Here is a 13,657-nt window from a genome sequence, read left to right as displayed (position 1 = left end):
AAGCTTAAAATACTATTTAACCTAAATTGTTTCTTTTAAGTTTTTCTAAGGGGAATGTTATTTGCTTTTGGCCAAACTGAACAAAACAGGTTTATACCGGAAAACATGATTTTACATTAGACCAATATAAAAATTTACTTTAAATAAATGACAGGGTCGTTTCACTTTTTTCAGTGCAGAAGGGCAACTGTTCCCTTTTGATTGCAATTCCTCCTCTTCGGATTGTTTTCATTTGTGTAATTAAAATGATAGTATACTGGCTAATTTTAATAAATTGTCTCAATAATCTCCCCATTTTACCAAAACTTCGGAGGAAGAAAATTAGGGACATCTGGGAGGCGAATTAGTGATAAACACACATTTCTGAATGGAACTGGCTTCAGGGCAGATTTATTTTGCGCTAAACCAAAACTTATGCGACAAAGTGTTTTTTTTTAGGTATGACATCATCACACATACTCTTTTTATTAATAAAAGGCCATTTGAATGGAAACGGGCAGAAGGCGGCATATGTTGCAATTTTATTTTTCGCATTTTCACTTTGTCGATAACAAAATACCGTGAAAAGTGTATGGAAACTAGGCTATTGAAATCACTGTTCCAAAAGTGGTTATATTCTATAGCATTTTTAGATATCTAAGCCTTTTGCTGATTTATTGAACATTAGTAGTCTGACACTTTTCACAAAGAATGTATTTTATTAAACCTGTATATTCATTATGTTAGAGTTTGCAAGGTATAGGAGGAAAGAGTAGCTCCCAAGAGTTTAATTGTGTATCCTGGAGCTGCATTCACATTTCTGTTGGTTTTAGCAAGGCGTTAGTAAATGCATTACCCAGTGCTGCCTTGATAATGACCTCCTGTTGGAGTTGTTGCATTTGTTCAGCTGTCATTGTGACAAATTAGCTGGTCTGATAATTGTTTGAAATTGTCTGCGAGGTAAAACCAGAAGGCCTGCTGAGAAAAACTGAGGAGGAGAACAACAAGGCCATAGTCCATCTCCACATACAAGTTTCTTCTTAAGCTTATTAAAATTATGCAGATTTACCTCAAGCATCCTAATTTATTAATGTTTTGCAAAAGCCATTTTAGGTGTCCTTATTTAAGAATTTCTTCAGAATTTTATGTTATCAGATCTAGGCTTGGAATCGATACATTTTTCACATATCGATAATCAGACAAATTTTCAGATGATTATCAATAAATAATCAGGCTGCTTTTCAAACATATTTCTCAATGCAACTTTGGTAAAGTGTAAGTGGCAAACTTGATTAAAGTGTGTTGCGCAATGGACGTGTTTGGCTGATGACATGGAATGTTCTAAAATTCTAAACTATTATTTTCTACGAAGGTACGTGCACACGCCAACACTCGCCGTCAAAATTCTGCAGTGTCAAGGAGCGCAACTCGCATAGTTTTCCTTTTAAATTGACCCAAGTCATCATTAAAGGACAAAGATTATTTACTCTAGCCATCGCTGGATGATATATTGTGTATCATTCATATAGCCTACACAATGTATTTTCAGTTCCAAGTTTGTCATTTTGTGGTTTGACAGCTTGAATAAAATACGTATTCAAGGATACATACAGAGAAATTGCATAATAGATGTTGCCAGTTTTAATTGTTCAGTTTGCAGAGTTTCATACACTAACCTGCAAAAACACATCAATGTAATTTTGTTAATTCTTGAAGGAGCACAAAAACCTTAAAATCTTTAGACTGCCATCAACTGCGCTGCATCAGCTCATCCTGTGTAGTTGTAACTCAACAAAATTGCATTGAAATGTGCAAAAAATGTAGATGAACCCACAACAAATGAATAACTGTCCTAGACATAAGCCTACTTGGCCTACTTCTTCAGAAAAAGTGGCAGGTTCTTCTTTATGAAAAGTAGCTTCTCTGCTTTCTCACATGAAAGTCGGTTCCTCTTCTCATCGATGACATGAGATGCAGCACTAAACAGTCTCTCGCTGTCTGTGCTTGTGCATGGAGCAGACAAGTACCTGGGATCAGAATAGTTACAATTTTAAATATTGCAGTTTTGTAAAAGTTGCTCATTTCAAAACAAACAATGTCTCAGAGATAATGAAATGGTTGAAAACTGGTGTAGGCCTACTATTTTACTACACTGAAAATAGTACCAAATACATAATATAAAATACAGTAACACTTTACAATAAGGTTCCATTTGTTAACATTATTGCATTAACAAGCATTAACTAACAATGAGCAATACATTTGTTACAGTATTTATTCATCTTTGTTAATGTAAGTTAATAAAAATTCAATTGTTCATTGTTAGTTCATGTTAGTATAAGTGCATTAACTAATGCTAACAAATACCACTTTTGATTTTAACATTGTATTTAGTAAATGTTAACATTTAAGATTAATAAATGCTTTTAATAAGTGTTTTTTATTGTTAGTTCATGTTAACTAATAGCCTATTAATGTTAACAATAGAAACTACTTAAGTTTTACCAAAATATAAATAAAATCTTAAATTAATTTCCCATACAAGTAGCCTACCTGTGTGCCATCTGTGCCAGGTCGGGAAAGCGACCTTGATTGGTCCTCCAAAACTCGAGAGGGTTATTGCTCCTGGGAGTGGGGACTTCTGAGAGATAAGCATCTAACTGTTGAGCGGTTAAGCTTGTCCTCTGTCTTGCAAATGGGTTATTCTCTTGGAGGAGATCATCGAACATGTCAGACAGCGAGACGGTGCACGGCTCATCTGTAGTACGAGCCCGTTTTCTCTCTGCGCTGTTTTCATCTCCTGCGCTGTGCATCACCTGACCGTCTCCATCACCTAGCGGCTTTCCCAAATCCAACTCGGCCTGGATCATTTCTCGTGTGCGCAACTTTTTCCCCACATCCAAGTAATGATCTTTATATCGTGGATCAAGTACAGTCGCGATACAGTACAGGGGTTCTGAGTCCGCCTGACTAAATCGTGTGCTGACAGCCTCTAAGATCGCACTTTTAGTTGTTTTCACTCCGTGGTCTGTTTTAGCCTCTTTGTTTAAAAGTTGCTTTAGTGCTGCAAGTAATGGTATAACGTCTGCCACAGATGCATCAGATGAGCTTATTTCTTTTGTTATCTGCTCAAAGGCGGCGAGAAGAGAGAGAACGTTCTCGATTAACACCCACTGGTATGCGGTGAATGTCGCGGGCAGATCATGATCTGCTATGTATGTAGCCAGGACTCGCTTTTGCACAAAAAGGCTTTCCAGCATATAATATGTACTGTTCCACCTTGTGCTCACATCTTGTTGGAAATGTTTTTGTGGCATTCTGAGCTGTTCTTGGATAGATTGTAGACGTGCATAGGCAAGCGGGGAATGTTTGAAGTGGCCAACAATTTTCCTGCCTAACGCTATCACATCCGCTATACTGCACTGAATCAACAATCCCTCGTTGACTGCCAGTTGAATTGTGTGTGCCATACACCGTATGCCTTTCAGATTGCTATCTTCCATGGCTTTAGCCATATTTCTTGCGTTGTCACTGACTACCGCATGCACTTTAGATCGGTCGATACGCCAATTGTCAAACATGTTGGCGAACGCCTCTGAAATGGCTGCAGCTGTATGGGACCCTCTAAACTCTTGTGAGTGCAGCACAATCTTTTGTAGCTTGAAATCTGTGTCGATCCACTGCGCAGTTAAACTCAGCATACTGGTGGGGCTTACATCTGAGCTCCATATATCAGTCGTGAAGCTGAGGGCTGCAATATCTGTAGCCAAGAACTCATGGACGTGAGTTGAAACGACGTTATACATCTCAGGTAAGCACACGTCTGAGAAATGCCATCTACTAGGTATGGTGTAACGGGGCTCAATATGGTCTATAAGCCTGCGAAATCCAACATCCTCTACAACCAAGAATGGTTGATCATCCAATCCGATGAATTCCATTATCCTTTTCGTAATGCCTTTAGCTTTGGCACTGTCACTGTCAAACTTTTTGGCCTTTTCTAAGAAGTCAGCCACAGATGGAGTGGGTGTCCTGGGACTGGGAGGAGCTACTTTCCTTTTCGCTGCTGTTGCTGCCGCAGTGTCTTTCTCGTACTCTGCATGCTGCTCGGGGTGTCTTGATTTTAAGTGATAAATTAAACTTGTAGTGCTGTAAGTTTTTGCAGATGCACCCCCTCTGGACAATTCAGCAGAACAGTGTCTGCAAACGGCCGTTTTTGCCTCTTTCTCGGACACTTTAAAGTGCTTCCACACCGCCGACATTTTTGCCGCATTTAGAAAGCGCGCGCCTCTCACTCACGTTACTATTTGATCGCGTCATCAAAAACGTTATTGTTCGGAAAAATTTATTCAGCCTTTTTACTTATTCGGCCGAACACCGAAAGTGCTTATTTTGTTATTTTCGGCCTAATAATTTCGGTTGCCGAACATTCGGTGCATCCCTAATATTTTATGACATTCCTAGTCTGAGCCATGTGCTAGTGATCATGCTGCCTTTAAATCATGTAATTAAGAACTAACTAATAGGTCAAGTATTGATTTGAGACCCAGCAGGCATCCTTTGCTCTTCTTTTTGTTGAACTAACACCTAAAAGACTTGTATTTTAATTAAAAAGAGAGAAAGATATTTGAAATAACCCAACGCATCCCAACACATTTTAGTCTCACCAAAATCACTTGAACACACATCACGTCGAAATTATATCTCCAGAACTTCTGATTCCCGGTGATCAGAAGTGACCCTCGTGGAAATTCGTCTTTGGAGACCCATGGGTTAAGTGCTAAGGGGCCAGTGGACCCTAGTGTCAACTTGTGCTGTATGCATCAAAAAGCCTGGACCCTAATTATTATCAGGGCTCCAGACTGCGACTAAATGGTACTAGTTTTCCATTACCATTTTTCCTGCTAATGCAACTAAATTTTGTTAAAGTTTGCACCAAAATTGGCCAACTCTCTTGGATTAGGCACTCCCATTTTCTGTTGTGTATGAGAAACATCAAATGGCAATTCTCCAAAAGTGGACCGAAACAGTGCTACCCCCAACTCATCAATTATCAGCATGGCTCAATGAACATAGCAGCTCAAGTGCAAAGAAGGTACATTTACTGGCTGACTGCAGTTTTTTGTGAGAGGCTTGGGGGCCCTACAGGCCTCTGGCAGTCTGAGGCTCAGAGGTATTTGTCCTACCGGCCCCACTTGTCATAATCCATCCCTGCTGAGGAGACAGTTTAGAAATGATCTTAAGATTTCTTTCTTCTTGATGAATTCCTGCGTTTTCTATACAATCTCTTTCAGAACAATTGTAAAAATGTCTAAAAACAAACAATCAAACAAAATAACAATAAAGAATCTTATCACCAGCCATACCACACACAGCACCTGGTGAGAAGCTTGCTAATAAATTGAGTAGATTTTATCACAGTGGTCTGACTGTGGAGAGCGCTCCTCTCAGACTTTTGGAAGCTTGTTGCTCTGCAGGGCACTCCCATCTGCTCCACATAGCTCTTCCTGGCCCTGCTGGGTCTACTGCCTCAGCCTGTGCCCATGAATAGTGCCCAGCACAGCCACCTCAGTGCCAGCTTGCCTTATGATGTAACATGGGCTGCGTCCCCTGCCAGCTCTCCATTCACTTCCTCTTTCAATAGGTGCACACATGGTGCGGTTTCATTGCTCCAGTCATTAAGTGACATTTAGACACTGCCGTTGTGGGCTAGAAGACTGTTTGAAGTGGCATGAAATCAAGGTATTATTTATGCACTCACACTTTGAATATGTCAAGAGGATGATTTTATTTCTGAAACATATTGGCAGTTGAACAAGCTTTTAAGGCGACAAAATGTGGGCAGCAAGTCCAATAATATTAGTCTGCGAATGACTAATATGGCAATTTTTTTAAGGCTTCTTCCTTTGTGTGAGCATGTTGATTCATGCTTAGTCATTGTTTGATCACTTGATTTATTGAGTGATCAACTGGATGAAAACCAATTAAAGCTTAATCATCAATCTTTGAGAATCGTATTATTTGCCTTAGCCTTAAAGACAGTTCATTATCACAACTCTACAGTGTTTCATGTTAATGGTTGGAGTACCTGAAAGCTTGCTGTGAAAACCTGTTGTCTAATAGCACAGTCTAAGCACTTGAGGTCCGAACATGAGTTTTATAGGTCAGATTGCATAATTACTAACAACACCCTAGACCATTGTAATAAATTGTAATAATAAACAGTAAAAGCAAATAACAATAGATCTGAAAATAGAGCATTACCACTGGGATAAATCGAGATGCTCTTAAGGGTGAACTTGTTCTGCATTTCACATGTCCTTGTCAAAAAAGCTTTCTCATTTGGTGCCAGTAGTGTTTCAGGAGGGGACTAGTCATTTACAATCGACTGAAAACTTGCATGCAGGTCAGGCTCCATTCTGGTATGGAACGCCTACTTTTCAAAGATTATTCCAGCCCTATAGTTTTATCAGCTACAGGAACTTGGTAGTACCAAGTATTATGCTATTATAATGGGTTGTGATACTTAAAATGAGTTACCATAGCTACTATTTCAAAGCTATTAAAACCTTTGGTCATTATATTTAAATTAGAATTCCTTGTGGCTTAAACAGATTCTATTTGGATAAACAAGGGCTCGAACCTAGTTGGGTGCAAAAAGCAAAACTAAATGAATGTGAGTGAGTATTTTGCATTTAAATAGTTTCAGACTAAGGGAAAGCCAAAAGTAAACTTAGCCAAGGTCGGCATTTCTGCTTTCCCAACAAATAGGGTGACTTGTTGGGCCTGGATTTGCAATGTGGATTCTGATGGTGGAGTACATTGTGACCCCAAGATTAATTTTCTGAAGGACATGTCATTGTATGTAAAGAGTCTAAATGTTGCAGACAGAACAGAAGAGACGGTTGAGGAAAGGGTCTTGCATGATGGATGTGTAGGCACTAGGCAGGCAATGCCATTGCCCAAACCATGAGAGATATATGTCTCAAGAGGATGCCATTATAAAGGCTGGGCATCTGGTCAAATCACCCCAGGGATGGCCTGTTTAGAGCACCTTATCTGTGATGCATGGGACTGTTGGTATAGTCCCTGTGGCCACAACCTGCTGACTGCACATCATGTAGACAGTCTATGGGCAAGCTGGGGTCTTTAAGGCTCTGAGAAAGTCAGATCATGTTTGTGTCAGGTTGGCATCCGTCTCAAGGGTTCTCGGCTAAAGGCTCTGAGCTTACCTCAACATTGCATAAAGATGGATATAGTCTGGCCAACAGAAGTGGAGAGACTATGGGCCCTATTTTAAGAGTGCTAGCACTAAGTGAAGCGCATGGCATGGCCATGAAATTTTGGTATTTTCAAGGAGCTAATCGGGTTAAGATCAATTTAATTCTGAGGTTCTTCTACGATTATTATAAGGTTCCTATTACATAGTCCATTCCCTCAGTCGCCAGTGATATAAACAAAGACTGCACATTCATAAGAAATTAGTAGAGTAAATGGACCATATGCAATTAATTAGAAGAATAGAAATATGGACTTACATTATTTTGTGCATTAACAGGGTCCTTCCTAAATGGGACATGCTCCTTTTGGAAAATGTATTTCACAATATGGATGTAGGCTCCGTTGATTTGTAGAGAATGTAATTATTAATATTATTAATAATTTTCATCATCTTACACACAAATCATGGCTAGTATTAACAGTGATTGTATCGGCACGCACTTCACTTGTACCTGTCAATTTTTATTTTGAAACATTTAATTCATTTATTGAAACACCAAAAAATAAACCAAATTTATTTCAAAATTCAAATTACGCTTCAAATGTAAAGAAAATATAATAATTAAATCTAAGTAAGCCTATATTTGTGGTTATCATTTATCTCTACTCTCCATGTAAGGTACATGCAATGCTCCCTCGAAATTGGGCCAACACGATCGCCGAGAGTACGCCTATGATGGCTTAAAATGCCGTCTAATTATGCCTCTGAGAGGGATAAAGGCCGACTGCGGAAGGTTGTGCGTCGAGAGAGAGATCGTTTAAGGTCAGCTGACCGTCGTGTGTGTTTGTGTCTTTTTGTTCAGTTTTATATTAAAACTATTATTTATTATTTAACTATTATCATTGATCTCTACTCTCCATGTAAGTAAGGTACATGCAATGCTCCCTCGAAATTGGGCCAACACGATCGCCGAGAGCACGCCTATGATGGCTTAAAATGCCGTCTATGTAGTTTCAATATTTTTAATGAAGTAATTCAGAAACAGAATTCATACATAAAATACTGAACAAGTTTTTTTATTCAGTGTTTTTGCACTTAATCCGAGCTATCAACATTTGTTTAATTACCTCTATAATGTTCCAAGACTCTTATTCATTTCCTTTGCACTTGGCTGCTTCATTCTCCAATCACACGCTTCCATGAGCACAAACCTGATTGTTGCCAGCGTGACCCAACCCACACACTTCCCTAATCACACACTGAGCTCCTGAAATCCCATGTGCATCTATTTTTGTGGGGCTTTACCATTTTAGATGGTTTTCTGTTGTAAGTAAAATAACTGTTGGGAACACATTGTTCGAGCAATCCATTCCACATCAAGCATGCCATGACCGGTCTTTTGAAGGAAAGGGTACCCAAAAATGAAAATTTGCCAATGATCATTTACTGTTTTACTTTCTTTTGTTTGTGGAAGGAAAAAATATTTGTGCCAAATAATATATATAATTTTTTTTTTACATAAAGTACCTCTGTGACAGGGCGGAGCCGGGTCTTGATTATACACACCCGGTCCCTTATCAGGCTAATTAAGCCTCTGAGAGGGATAAAGGCCGACTGCGGAAGGTGGTGCGTCGAGAGAGAAATCGTTTACGGTCAGCTGACCTTCATGTGTGTGTTTGTGTCTTTTTGTTCAGTTTTATATTAAAACTATTATTTATATTGTCAAGCCGGTTCTAGTCTCCTCCTTTCCCATTTATCCCTTTACATTGGTGCCGAAACCTGGGAGGGAGAAGGGATGCCCGTCTCTGAGTCCTCGACTCTGCCGTGCACCCAGGGGAGCGCTGCTGCCATCCGCCGGGGGACGGAGTAACCCGACCGCCCAGATGCGGGGAACGGCCGCTGTCCACGAGGCGAGTGGGAACTGGACTCCCCGACTGCCTGGAGCGATGGAGCCGCTGCCAGTGGCGGAGGAGTGCCTACCGTCTCCCAGAAACGCTGAGGGTCGAGATGACTGCCGTCCGCGAGGGTAGGAGGGAAGCGAAGCGACTCCCCGACCACCTGGAGCAGTAGGGCTGCTGCCAGGGGCGGAGGAGTGTCCCCACGAGTCGCCAGGAACGAAAATGTTTTGTGTGATGAGGAGGCTGCAGTGTGTGCGTTGTATTGTGTGTCTTTTTGTTTAAGTTCTTATTAAAATATTACTTTGACTGTTCAGCTGGTTCCCGCCTCCTCCTTGTCCATTTTTAACCTTGTTACATTGTGCCGAAACCTGGGAAGGAGGAGGGATGCGCTATCGTGGAGTCCTCACCACTGCCTTCCTCCCAAAGGAGCAGCCGCAGCCGTCCACCGGGGGGAGCCGAGGAGTCACTGCCACCTGGAGCAGTGGAGCCACTGCCAGGGGCTTCCCTACCGGCTGCCAAAACACGGAGGGACGTTCCATCCACCAGGGGTTGGAGAACTTGCTCCAGTCGTCCGGGGAGGAGCAGCTGCCATCTGCCAGAGGGTGGAGGAGAGATCGAGGACCAGGCGACGGCGTGTCTGGGAACTGGCGAGCAAGTTTTTAATCTCTCCTCTCTCTCCTCTTTCTCTCACTGTCGCACCTCCTTCCCAGTCATAGAGAGCCAGAGAAAAGCCTTCTGGCAGGCAGGGCCAAAAGGGCAGCGCCTCAGAAAGTGGGGGGGGGGACTTCTTGGGTTCCCTGGCCTGAGGCAAAGGCTGGCTAATCAGCTGAGGAGAGGGATAAGTGCAGTGGGATGCAGCAGTTCGAGAGAGAGAGACAGCCACATGCAGCTGCTTTGTGTGCGTTTATGTTGTGAGTCTTTGTTTCATTAAATATTATTATGACCGTTCAGCCAGTTCCCTGCCGCCTCCTTTCCCATTTTAACCTTGTTACAACTATTTCTTTGAGGAAGTTTAGTTTAAATCCACGTTTATTTTATGTTAATGTGGAATCTTTAATGGGCACATTTTAAGTTTTGTGTCCCTCTCATCTCAGCTGCGTTGATTTTTAGAATTTGCTCTTGAAATGTGGAGAAAACCTTTGTCAAGCCCTCAGGACTGTTACATCACCAATATTTTGATCTTCGCTCAAGAAGAGATATCGGAGCTGGCGTCTCAGTGGAATCCTGGTAAAGACAGTCCTTTTGACTGTTCCTAAATTATTTCTAGACAGAAAGGGATAGAAAGAAAAGAGAGAGAGGCATTCCCCAGAAGTGGTTTTCTAAATTAGGCTGTTTGCCTCAAAAGACACAGACAACAGAGTGGTTGAATGTAGTGTGTCAACAAGTTACAGGCTCAGGGATTTCACTTCCCTTCAAACCTGTTGCCTCAGTGTGTTTTTACATCGCATCATGATTTAGAAACACAAAACATTTGTCACCTTGACCTTCGATTCAGGATCAACTCTAATGTGCATTTGGTAAGCTCACACTTCGTAGTCAGGCATCCTTATTTCAAGTTGTCCTGCATTCAAGTCAGAAACAAAATACAAACTAGCCCAACCAAACTAAATTACAATGGGACTTTTTGGTTCTTTAGTGCCAGTGGCTAAACATAAGTAAAAAATATGCCTTCTTAACTTTTACACAACCTTATATAAATACATTTATTCATGGTATGTAACAAATCATGAATTCATTTTCATGAATAAATCCGCAAAGGTTGCAGACTGATCACACTGTGATTTCGGCGAAAGTTGGTAGATCGTTCTGTGCTTACCGAAATTTGAATCACTGCCTCCAGTGGCCGAATGTAGAAGTGTTGTTGAATGTATGGGCACATGTGAGCCCCAGTGAAATGTCCACAAAGTGGTGCCAGTAGCGAGTTGTATTTTTAGTTGTAAATAATGTAATACAATTAACAGGAATGCATATTTTATTAACCGTATGCTCCAACACTAAACTTAACCGTCAGTGGAGTAACAATTTAATTTTAGAGCGAAAATGACGATGTCAACATGTCGATTTCCTGTCTGGTCATTTGAAGGGTGACCTTTAGATTAGCTTTATATTAGTTGAGTATAAACTCTGTTGTATGCCTTAATAACATGGTTTTCAAACTGGGTGGTGGGCCTCCCTAGGAGGTTCCAGGGCTTGTCAGAGGAGGTGTAGAGAATGATTATAAATTCACCAAGGAAAATCAAAAGATAAATAAATTCAATAAAAATGTATTGTGAAGATAAATTAAAATCATTAGCTTAATAGACCGTTGCTCTATGCCATTATTATACTGTTAATGTCAAAAGCTCATGCTAGAGTGCATCCATGTACTAGTGGGAGCGTGAATCTCTCCGCTCGCACGTGGATTTCCTTCACTGTGGCACAAAACTGGACACACTTTCAAATCGCTCATAGAGAGCATTTACATGCTCAAAATGTGTCATGTGAACTCGCATATCTCTTATAAAGCCATATAGCTCTGCCTCTGTTCACTTGAACAATTGTAAAGGACTTTAAACCATACAACATTATTGTATGTATTTAAATATTGTCAATTTTGTCAGAGGTGGGGCTTACCATTTGAGACTTTGAAAACCCCTGCCTTAATATTGTTAAAATACAGCACTGAAATTTAAATGAATTAATTTCCATCTATTGGGAAACACAGCCCTTCCACCATCAAAACTTGGCAACTCAGGTATCATCAAGAGTTCTGAATTTCCTACTAGAAAATCCAAATTAGCTTGGTCCGTCATTTGCTGGCAATTCATGCTTTCAATATCACCGGCTCCACTTATACGGACGCATAATAGAATGCCCGTTTTAGAATGCCCATTTTGAAAGACGGGGATAAAGTCAAGCCATGAATGGAGAGTGTCTGGTAAGAAGATTAGTGGTTTAAGAGCTGTCTTGTCTTTCATTTTACCATCATTGCATCAGATGTGACAGTTCGTAATGCAGGTGGCACCAACAGACCAAACAGAATGCATCTTGGGATGTGACTGGCTCTGAAGACAGAGGGTCGGTTGGGGATGACAAAAACACATGCACATTGAGGACTGACGAATGGACTGTCCAGAGATGGGCCGGATCATACTACACCTGCCACACATTTCTTGGCTGCACATAAAAGTGTACCTTGATCAGGCTCTGGCTGGCATGGTGGAGCGGTGGTCCTTAAATGGACTTTTATTGCATTTATAACCCTGTCAAAGCAGCTGTATGTTATATTTCTTGCTTAATACCATACAAGTTAAAGCAAAATTACTTCAAATGTGATATTTTTCAAACCTGTTTGACATCATATCATGATTTAAAAAATTTTAATAATTTTGTCACCTTGACTTTCCATTCAAAATTAACTCTTAATTTGCACTTGGTAAGCTGAGTCAGGATATTCAATAAATGAATCAATATACCAAAATGTAAGGCCAATTTATCCATCCGGAATGAATTGTATAGTGCAAAGTGGTCTTTGGAGGGGAGTGGTTGGAGAAAAAAAGAGGGCTTTGTGACATCAGCAAGTTGCATTATTGTGATAATGAAGGTTTCCATGACAAATGTACTGAATCATTCACAATAAGATTAGGAATATTTATTTAGAAAGTAAATAGTGCCTGATTTGATTTCATCTTCTCTTTATGAACTTTCCTTAGGGGGAGTACACATCTTTTAAATAATTATATTATTTTATTATTTACCAAATATTTATTTCCCTGGAAGTCAGTGTAATGTTCTTTTCAGATTACCCACTTGATACAACAAACTCCTAATGTGTATCTAAAACTGCTTGCATTCATTCACAGTCCTAAAGTACACATAAAATAGTAGCAGAACCTGGTATATTTCAAGTATAGTCCATTAATACTGTCAGATTTACACGGTCACCGCTCCGACTGATTCGTAAGTCTAAAGAAAAAAGAGAGTCATTCATTCGTTCACCAAAAAGAGTAATTCATTTGGGAGCAGACTACACTAGTCATGCTTCATGTATCGTGCTGCATGTTCAGTAGAGGTGTTGCTAAATACAGTAGTTGCGCAGGAAACAGTGTTATCATTTTGTTTTTTGCATCCCTTGAAGAGAACTGTTTGAGGACTGTTAACACATCCACACGTCATTAAATTAATTATTCTGTTATGGTATTGTATTTATTTATTTTATAAATGTAATGAGAACTGCTTCTCCTTTCCCAACCCTAATACTTCTAACATAAAATGAGACTCACATTTCTATATTCGCTTCAAATGTCCTTATTTGGATAGTATGATGTGATTAGAATTTAAAGTGCTAAATAATTGCGGTTATCTTAAATAATCACTGTTAAATCAAATGATCGCGATCAGGCAAAGTAGTAATTGTGACAGGCCTAGATGAATCCTCATTTGTGTTTTTAGTTTACAGTTTTGTTACAAATTATACAAGTATACTATTATTTGTGAGTTTTCACTGCAAAAGAACTAAAACATTTCTGAAAAGGGCATTACATTTTTTGAGAAATCCACAGTATTATTATTATTAAAT

The 13,657-nt window shown here is 40.0% G+C and overlaps 1 protein-coding gene across 2 annotated transcripts in view; it reads left to right on the top strand.

The window, feature by feature from the left end:
* Window positions 1–13,657, top strand: part of LOC127634181 (phenylalanine--tRNA ligase, mitochondrial-like) — a 224,718-nt gene that overhangs the window by 29,808 nt on the left and 181,253 nt on the right. The window contains exon 1 of one of the 2 annotated variants that reach the window (XM_052113617.1): window positions 5,701–5,721. The exons of the other annotated variant lie outside the window; for it this stretch is intronic. The gene's annotated coding sequence lies outside the window, so the exon portion shown is untranslated. Of the gene's footprint in view, window positions 1–5,700; window positions 5,722–13,657 lie in introns of those variants that run through there. 2 annotated transcript variants of the gene reach the window in all.

This window comes from Xyrauchen texanus, chromosome 41 (assembly GCF_025860055.1).
Source record: "Xyrauchen texanus isolate HMW12.3.18 chromosome 41, RBS_HiC_50CHRs, whole genome shotgun sequence".
Classification (NCBI taxonomy): domain Eukaryota; kingdom Metazoa; phylum Chordata; class Actinopteri; order Cypriniformes; family Catostomidae; genus Xyrauchen; species Xyrauchen texanus.
This window is presented reverse-complemented; position numbering and strand designations above follow the sequence as displayed.